The sequence below is a fragment of the Oryx dammah genome, unplaced genomic scaffold, assembly GCF_014754425.2.
Source record: "Oryx dammah isolate SB20612 unplaced genomic scaffold, SCBI_Odam_1.1 HiC_scaffold_6, whole genome shotgun sequence".
In the NCBI taxonomy this organism is placed as follows: Eukaryota; Metazoa; Chordata; class Mammalia; order Artiodactyla; family Bovidae; genus Oryx; species Oryx dammah.
In genome coordinates, this window is record NW_024070190.1 from 28662778 (window position 1) to 28672525 (window position 9748).

Sequence of the window (9748 nt, forward strand, 5' to 3'; positions counted from 1 at the left end):
CCACACTGAAGCACTATTATCTACTCTGATGGAGGTAGGGGAGGGGAAGCTGGATACTACAAACGGGAGCCTCAGAAGCAAAGATGAGACCAAGGAGGGTATCTGGTATGAGGGAGAAGAGGCCATCCACTCTGGCTGGATTGCCAGTCTCCGTGGGCAGTAGATGCTCTCACAGTAAGAAGGTGGAAGGGGAGGAGCTAAGGTATATGAAACTTTTTTTTTTTTTTTTGGCAGAGCACAGGTCATCCAGGAGGGCTTGAGGCAACAGAAGGTCCAATTAAGCAGTTTGGGGGAAGTGGGCCTGAGAGGAGACACTTCAGGAGGATTAGATGAAGGTGAGGCGGACTGAAGCAGAAGCACCCAGGGGTAGGGGGACCATCATTCTCCCTAGAAAGCCCTTGTCCCTTAACTTTTTCATATTCATAACATTTTGAGCCAATCTACATCAGTTTCCATAGCCTCCAGCCTCCTTTTGGCATGTTTACTGACTTATTTCACACTTCAGTTCTGCAAGAGATAGCTCATTCATTGATTCCAGAAGTGCTTGTGAAGCTCCCATGTCAAAGGGAAAATCAATCTGCACAATTTGGTGGCTAGTTAGAAAGGGAAGGAGGCTGAAGATGCTGCTGCTGATCCAGCAAAGCCAGTCCTCACCAGACTCCCCAGTTTCCCCACCTCTCAAGCCTGGTGGGGGACAAGTTTCCCCACATCAGACAGCTCCTCAGGCCATTGCTTCCACTTCTCACCCCCACACCCCACCATCCTTGCTGAAAAGGCCAGTCCCCCACCAGCAAATGGCAAAAAGGCTCCCTTTTCTTCTGCAGAAGCAGGGCAGGGAAACTGAAGACATGGCAAGGCCTTTGACTCTACAAGCAAAACTTGGAGAATGTGGCAAAAGAGCCCCGTGGTAGAAAGAAGGCTCAGTAGCAAAGTTGGGGACAGTGAAAGAAAAAGCTTTGCAGATGTGTTAATGTAGCCAATATTTACTGAATATTGTTGATGTATACGGCAGACTCTGCAGAGAACAAAAGTAGGGTGACATCATTTGTGCTTTTAAATAATGCTGTGTAAAAGGTAAGGGAGAAGAAACAGAAGAAGTAAAGCTAGAAATAGAAACAGAATAAGAAGAAACACTGAGCCCGGAGACATGAAGCATCCTGGCCAAAGTCAGGGACTGGGCAAAGGATAGAGGGAAAACCTCCTAACAAGCCATGGTTTCTCCAGTAGTCACGTATAGATAGGAGAATTGGACCACAAAGAAGGCTGACCACCAAAGAATTGATGCTTTTAAACTGTGGTGTTGGGAGAAGACTCTTGAGAGTCCCTTGGACTGCAAGGAGATCACACCAGTCAATCCTAAAGGAGATCAATCCTGAATATTTATTGGAAGGACTGATGCTGAAGTTGAAGCTCCACTACTTTGGCCTCCTGATGCGAAGAGCCGACTCATTAGAAAAGACTGATGCTAGGAAAGATTGAAGGTAGGAGGAGAAGGGGACGACAGAGGATGAGGTGGTTGGAGGGCATCACTGACTCAATGGACATGAGTTTGAGCAAGCTCCAGGAGATGGTGAAGGACAGGAAAGCCTGGCGGGCTGCAGTCCATGGGGTCGAAAAAAGTCGGAGACAAATGAGCGACTGAACAAAAGCTTCAGTGAGTCTACCCTGTACTCAAACCCAAGCCCTCAAATGTTCAGGCCACCACTTGCCCAAGGAAACGTAGCCCAGAGGTGTTCCCATGCCACTGGGCCATTGATTGCATTCCACAAACATCTTTTGAGCACTGCAGTGCTAGGCACTTAAGCTATTGAACTCTGCTGAGAAGAATGAGAGTTGATTGTCACCGAAGGTGGTTGATTTGACAGTATCTCTGATGCCTTAGAAACTTTAATCAAACTCACTGAGTGCCACTGAGGCTTATGGGGAGAGAAAACCAGAAGTGAAGAGGAGAAATTCTGTACATTCTCAAACCAGAAGGGGATAATCATTTTATTCTCATTGGGCTTTCAGTTCAGTTCAGTTCAGTCGCTCACTCGTGTCCAGCTCTTTGCAACCCCATGAATCGCAGCACGCCAGGCCTCCCTGTCCATCACCAACTCCCGGAGTTCACTCAGACTCATGTCCATCGAGTCAGTGATGCCATCCAGTCATCTCATCCTCGGTTGTCCCCTTCTCCTCCTGCCCCCAATCCCTCCCAGCATCAGAGTCTTTTCCAATGAATCAACTCTTCGCATGAGGTGGCCAAAGGACTGGAGTTTCAGCTTTAGCATCATTCCTTCTAAAGAAATCCCAGGGCTGATCTCCTTCAGAATGGACTTTGGTAAGAGGTAAATAATGAAACACTGTGAGGCTACATAGAACAGTGTAGAAGACCAAGTAGGCATCTTATAAAATCATCTGAACGTTGTTTTCTCACTCAATTCTGGCCTGACTGACTCTCATTACTAAACTTACCAGTTTTTCTGTTGACATTGTTGCCTGGCGAGGCTGTAGACATTCAGTCAGACTGCTTAGTGTTGGGGTCCTTACCAGTATCAGCCAAGGAGCCCATGGGCACTTCTAAGAAGTAATCACCATCACGGGGATTTAAGTTGGTGCAGCCACTATGAAAAAAAGAGTGTGGAGATTCCTCAAAAAACTAAAAATAGAACTTCATATGCCCCAGAAATCCCGCTCTGGACATATATCTGGACTAAACAATAATTTAAAAAGACAACCCTTGCAGCAAGGCCATTGGTGCTGCTGCCGCACTGGTGGTTTTGAGTCAGGAGAGTGGAGCCTGGGTTGGGGGGAGGAGAGGGTTGACAGGCGGTCTCTGAGTCCTGGTCCGGTCACTACAGGTTGTTTTTTCTTTGGCTGTGAGCTCTCAGGCCACACCTGCTCTTTCAGCTTCAAGGCAGAAGAGGATGATACAGAGCTCCTGCTGGCTTTGACCATGCTCTGCCTCACTGAGAGAATAATGTGGTAGATGCCGTAGTGTGAACCATGACTAGGAGGAGATCAAAGTCCCTGTGGCCAACCTCAAGTCGTCCTGCCAACCTATGTTCAGTTTGGATGACTTCCAGCTCCAGCCACCCATAACCTTCTGCCTGATGTCAGATTCTGGCCCCATGCAGATCACTGGGTGGCACCAGATTGTCACTACAAGCAATGAGTTCCTGAGGAAGAGAGCAAAGAGGAAGGGAGTGAGGAGGAGGGAGCTGAGTTATGCCCCATCCTGCCTGCTGAGAAGCAGAGGGGCAGGCTCTAACCCTCTCTGGTGAGCTAGCTGCCGGCCCCATGCACCACACACCATGTTCCTGTACAAGTTTCAAGAACTATGTGACTTCTCCATTGAAGAGGATGGCTAGTGATGGGGTGGGGTGGGGTGGGTGGGGCCTTGGTCTGGTGCTAGAAGAGAGGGGATCCCATTCTCCACAGGGCCTTGGTATTCTAATCATGCACCTCACCTGGGCTTCCCTTTTCTCCAGGAATGGGAGGAACTCTGAACTTCTAGCCTCTCTCTCCTCACTTGCCTGTGAGGTTGGAGGTCAGCATCTAAAGCTCAGGACTACACATTTTTAACATTTGTTACATTTTTGGATAAAGGTTGAAATAAAGTGTGGAGGTTTTTTGCAGAAACCAAAACAAACAAAAAAACACACATTTCTAGGCTCACAGCAGCACTAGTCACAATAGCCAAAGCACTGAAAAAACCAAAGTATCCATCACAGGACAGATGAATAAAGAAGATGTCATAAATATATACATATATATATATATACACACATACACACACAATGGAATACTACTCAGCCATAAAAAAGAATGGAATTACATCCTTTGCAGCAACATAGATACAACTAGAGATTATCATACTAAGTAAAGTCAGGCAGAGAAAGACAAATATTATATGATGTCACTTAGATATGGATTCTAAAATATGACATAAATGAATTTATCTATGAAACAATCACAGAAATAGAGAATAGACTTGTGCTTGCCAAGGGGGAGGAGGGGAGGGAGAGGGATGGCCTGGGAGTTTGGAATTAGTGGACACAAACTGTTACATTCAGAATGGATAAACAAGATCCTACTGTATAGCACAGGGAACTATAGCCAATCTCCTGGGATAAACCATTACGGAAAAAAAATATTTTAAAAAGGAATGTATGTATGTGAATAACTGAGTGATTTAGCTGTACAGCAGAAATTAACACACCATTGTAAACCAACTATACTTCAATTTAAAAAAGACGGAAAGAAAGAAAAGTAGTCACCGTCAGATCTGTTTAGAAGCCATCCAAGAGCCAGGCTAGGGCAAACCATCCTATATTATTGATTGTGAGTGATATAAACCGGCTCTAGCTAATTTAAGCAAGAAAAGAAACCTATCAGAAGGATATCAGGAAGCTCAGAAAATCAGTAAAAGGTCTAGAGACTCAGACTTGGGAAATGGTACAGAGAGGGGCTCGGAAATGGAGGATGTCACTGGTCATACTACTGCAACAGTCTGATTAGACACTGCCTGAGCAGCCGCCGTTATCACAGTGGACACAGCAGCAACTGGCCAGTTGCTTCACTGCCTCCCTAGATAGTTAATGCCATTGTATTGGGTTCAATGCTGCTACTGAGAAGGGTTTATAATCCACCCTAAACCTCTGCTCACCTCTTGAGGAGCCTCAGCTGTCAGGGCCAGGGAGAAGGAAGATGCGACCCCTTCAGCTTCTGTAGTTGGAAACAGGTCCTTTATTCCAAAAAGCAGGAAGCAGGATTCAGATGCTAAGCATTAAAAAGGAGATAACACTAAGGGTGAGGGGTATGACCAAACTTCACTCCCAAGTGACTTTGGAAACCCATACGTCAAGAACCTTTGAAGGCAAGTGTCTAACAGGCTTCTAAAACTGTTTTGGCCAACTGTGTGACATTCCAACGGTGGTAGTGCTGGGCTGTGCTAAGTTGCTTCAGTCGTGTCTGACTCTTTGCAACCCCAAGGACTGTAGCCTGCCAGGCTCCTCTGTTCATGGGATTCTCCAGGCAAGAATACTGGAGTGGGCTGTTGTGCCCTCCTCCAGAGGATCTTCCCAACCCAGGGATTGAACCCACATCTCTGAAGTCTCCTGCATTGCCAGACAGGTTCTTTACCCACCAGTGCCACCTGGGAAGCCCCCAATGGTGGTAACACCAAATGGAAATAAGGTTAGTCAGATGGAAAGAGGTAAATCATATGCCTGGCTGCAAATATTAAAAAAAAAAACACACAATTTCATTGACTTAAACAAATAGTGATTTTTTTTCTCTAATCTAACAAAAGTTTTGGAGGCAGGTGATTCCTAGAAATTGTTGTGTCCCAGAGACATCAGGATTAAGTCTCTCTCTGCTAGTCTCTTAGACTTTTCCTCATGGTCACAAGATGGCTGCCATGGTTCTGGATATTGTATCCAAGCCCAAGGAAGGAAGAAAGGAGAAAGAAAGGAAAGGGAAGGGTCAGAACAACATCATTTACTTTGATCAAGAAAACAATGTTTTCCAAAGCTCCCCCTCCTACTTTGCCACTGCCTTACTTTTACTTGTGCTTCATTTGCCCAGATTGGGTCACATAACCATCCCTGGCTGGAAGAATAATCAGACAAAATGAAAACAAGATTGTCATGACTGGCTCCCCCGAATTTTGCACCACTGCCTAGCCCAGGCACAGTGCTACAATGTTAAGCTGAGGAAGAAGGAAGGAGGTGGATATTAGATAACTTAACTAAATTCTGGTATGAGGTCTGGGCATTTTAGGATCAGAATTTGGACACATGAGCATAGGGAACAAGGGCCTTCCAGGAACAAGGGACAGAGGAGCTGAAAAACACAGAGCATGTAGAGGGAACATTAGACTTGACTGGGGTGTAGACAGCTGTACTTTTGATAATCTATCCTATAGAAGTAAAATTGATTTCAAGGATATAGACACAAAAAATATATTAGAGGAAAAATTCTGTTAACAACCTATATGACCATCAGCAGGGAAGTGGCTGATTAAGTGAGGTATATCCACTCTATGGAATACAGGGGGTCCTTGACTTCAACAGTTTGACTTAAGAGTTTTTCAGCTTTACAGTGGTATGAAAGTGACAGGCCAACAGTAGAAACTATACTTTGAGTTTTCGATTTTGATTTTTTCCGGGGCTACTGATATGCAGTATGATAGTTTCCTGATGCCGAATAGCAGCAGTGAGCTGCCACTCCCAGTCAGCCCCACGATCACAATGGGAAGCGGATACAACTATTCTGTACCTGTACAACCTTTATTTCTTTTCACTTTCAGTACAGTATTCAATAAATTACATGACATATTCAACACTCTATTATAAAATAGACCTGTATTAGGTGATTTTGCCCAACTAGACTTATGAAAGTCTTCTGAGCATGTTTAAGGTGGGCTAGGCTGAACTATGTTGCTAGATTGTAGTCGGTAATCTACCAACTACTAGGTTGGTAGATTAAGATATATTAAATGCATTTTCAACTGGATGATATGTTCAAATTTACCAGCTGAACTACCTGGAAGGCTAGGATGGGTTTATCAGCTAACTCCATCATAAGTCAAAGATTTGTACTATGCAGCTAAAAAAAGGAATAAATTAGCTCTCTATCTATAGACTCATTTTTTACTGAGAAAGAATGAACAAATTGCAGACAACTCTAGTATAACCATTTTTGTATAAACAAGCAATAACATAAGAGCACCATACATTTGAGTGTAATTTATATGAGCATGCTGAGCATGGTGCAGGGACAGAAGTTACACCCCAGGCTGTTAACACTGTATATCTCAGGAGACAGAGCGGGAAATGGAAAGGAGATGGGTGAGATCATGTTTTCCTTTATTTATCTTTGAGAGCTTTGCTGGTTGAAGTGAACATAGATTTCGTTTATAACTTTGAAATGCAACTGAATCAAAGCTGTTTAAAAGAAGTTTAGAACTAAATTACAAAGTATCAAGTGTTACACTTGGACAGTGGAGAGTCACTGAAGATTTGGGGGCAAAGGAACAATGGGAGCAAGAAAATTAAGCTGGTAGGAGGATGTATAATACATTAGGGGCAAGAGAGGCCAAGGATACACAGAGTAATTAGAAGGTTTGTGCTGTAGCAGCTCAGCCAGAAGATAATAATGGACTAATAATACAGGGCTAGTAACACATAGCAATAATATGTGAAATGAGAAAAAGGAGGAGCCCAGGCTAGAGCCTTAGGACATACATGCATGGAGGGTGGGAGGACCAGTGATGCGGGAGGAATGTCTCCATTAAATTGTGTCAACCAACACATCATGCACTTTGAAAACCAAAATAAATAACTAGAAAACCATAGATATTGGTATATTTTCTTCCCCAACCTCCTTGATCATTGACTTGTTTTATATTTACAATATAAAGACTCAGAATAGTCATTATTTTTCTGTAAGTCTGTGCTAGCTCCCTTATTAAACTGAAAAAAACACCCAAGATATGAGACAACAAAGAATGCTTACTGGTAACCCCCAAAAGTGAAGTGAATCCCCAAAGTTATCGTTCATTCAGCACACCTGATGGTACTAATTAGTGCCCTTTTCTTCATTCATTTCTTGAAAAGACAGGTCCAGTCCCTGCCCTGTCAAGTTACCATCCAGTGAAAAGGAGAGACTCTCATCAGAAAATCCCATGTGGTAAGTGCAGTGAGCCAGGTGAAGAGGAGGGCAGAAGTTCACTCTAGATAGAAGAGAAAGCCTTAGCAAGGTCCTGAGGTGAGATGCTATATGGCACCTCTGAGTAACTAAAATGCAGCCATGGGTGGCAAAAACTCAGAATGAGGGGCAGTAGCAGACAAGAGAAACCTAGTCTGCCTTTGAAAACCATTTTTAAAGATCACTTCGGCTGCTGAAGAGCTAGAAGAGAAACAAGCAGGGGAGCTCAAAGGCCCAGTTTCTCCATCAGACTGGGAGCTGTCCAGGAGTTGAGCTGAGCCCACTTTATTTATTCCTTTCTCCTCCTCTGTGTGGACGCCTCCTGCTCAGCAAGGCCTCAGAGGCAGGTGGGTGCAGTCAACAAGACAGCAGACACTCCCCCACAAGGTAAGTAAGAGCCCAGCAAGATTCCTCTAGAGCGATGAGTTGAGTTGCTGGGGGTCTGATGGAAAGAAGGGATGAGGATACGGATGAGATGCCCCGAGGCAAGGCCAATTTCTTCTCTCCCTGCCTCAATTTCTTTATCTATGAAACAGGCCGTTCATGGTACTTACCTCAGAGTTCATGTTAATTAGTGTCCGACAGAAAACAAACGTTCTAACAGAGTTAGCTTTTGTTTTTCACCTTCCTGAAAGACAGGTGGGACCCTGTGGGCGCGAAAATGTTTTCCCTGGTGTCTGAGGTATGACTGGTTTCAGATACCAGACAATGTTCCAGAACCCCTGACCCAGTCAGGTCTCGGGACTCCCAAAAGACCAAAGTTTGACAAAGTTTTTACCTGAGAGTTTGGGCCAGGGTATGTGGTTGTAGAACTTTGATTTAAAAATCCTTAGATACAACCTTAGGCAGGGGAAAGGACCTGTCCACTGTCCTCCTGTGAGTCGGGCTGTGCGCCAAGCCGCTAGATCGCGCCGCTACGTCCCGCTGCCCAGCCGGCGGGGGTGGAGCCCGGCGAGCCGGGGGCGGGTCGGCGACGCGGAGGGGTGGGACCGGCACTGCAGCCCGCGGCCCCGCCCCCGGCGGAAGTGCCGCTGGGCCCGCCCCTCCCACCGGAGGCTGATTCCCCTCGCCCTTCCCCCGACCCGCTCTGCCCAGCGCTGTTCGGCTCCTAGGGCGTGTAGGGCCGGGGCCCCACCACCAGTCCGAAGAGGAGGCCCCCGGGTCTGCGTATCTGGCTGTCCCGGGTGGTGCGTTCTGTCCCTCTCACTCCCCCGCCCTCCCTTCCATTCCTGCGTTACCGGCGCGGCCGCAGGCGCCGCGGGGAACCGCACAGGTAAAAGCTCGGCTAGCGAGGGCGCAGGTGTGGGTCCCTCCCGGGCTGGACGGGCAGGGGAGAGCTGACAGCACGTGCCCAGCTTTTTTTTTTTTTTTTTTAAATCAGAGCGATTGTATTGATTGTGGGGCTCGGGGAGGGCGGACGCAGACCCCAGGAGCCCTACACAGCCCCGGGGTGACAGAGGGGGCGGGACTGAAGCCCCCAGAGCTTGGGGGCCGTATCATTCGTGTCCCCGCGTCTTGCGCAGGCTCTGTTGTGTCTCAGAAGTGATGAGCTGGTTGGGTGGGGGCGGGTCGAGGCCGCGGCACCGGACGGTTATTCCCCCACCCGCTCCCCGAGGTGACTGGGGTCTGACAGTCGCCCCGCCCGGGCGCGCAGTCTCAGGTTTGCGGAATGAAAATCAATAAAAACCGATGCAATGGCAACGAACATGAAACACTTTGGTTATTATTTGCGTTTGTTAAAGTATTATTATTATTTCTTAACTTCCTTCTTGGAAAAGGTGGCTAGGATCAGAGCCTCGGAGAAGGACTCAAAATGCCCCCTTGGCTCCCCGCAGGGGGAGGGATCCCAAGCCGCGCAAACTTCCCCGAGCTGCTGTGAGGGATCCAGCGGCGGTGGGGGAGCCCCCCAGGGCTCTGTGCTTCCGGATACGGCTTTCCTCTGCGCCTCATTGTCCGCACTTTAGGACGATGGTGTGCACCCCCCCCAATCCACTCGCTTCTCCTGGGTTCACCACCCCCACGCCCCGGGGGCCGCGCCTCCTCCCCTCCCCTGAGC

At 47.0% G+C, this 9748-nt stretch overlaps 1 long non-coding RNA gene across 1 annotated transcript; it reads right to left on the reverse strand.

Annotated features, from left to right (window-relative positions):
* Window positions 1–2458: 2458 nt before the first annotated feature.
* LOC120865261 lies at window positions 2459–8600 on the reverse strand. The gene is made up of 3 exons (XR_005721348.1): window positions 8471–8600; window positions 4649–4761; window positions 2459–2603 (listed from the first exon to the last, which is right to left on the reverse strand). It is a non-coding gene; the product is annotated as an uncharacterized LOC120865261 (long non-coding RNA).
* Window positions 8601–9748: the final 1148 nt, after the last annotated feature.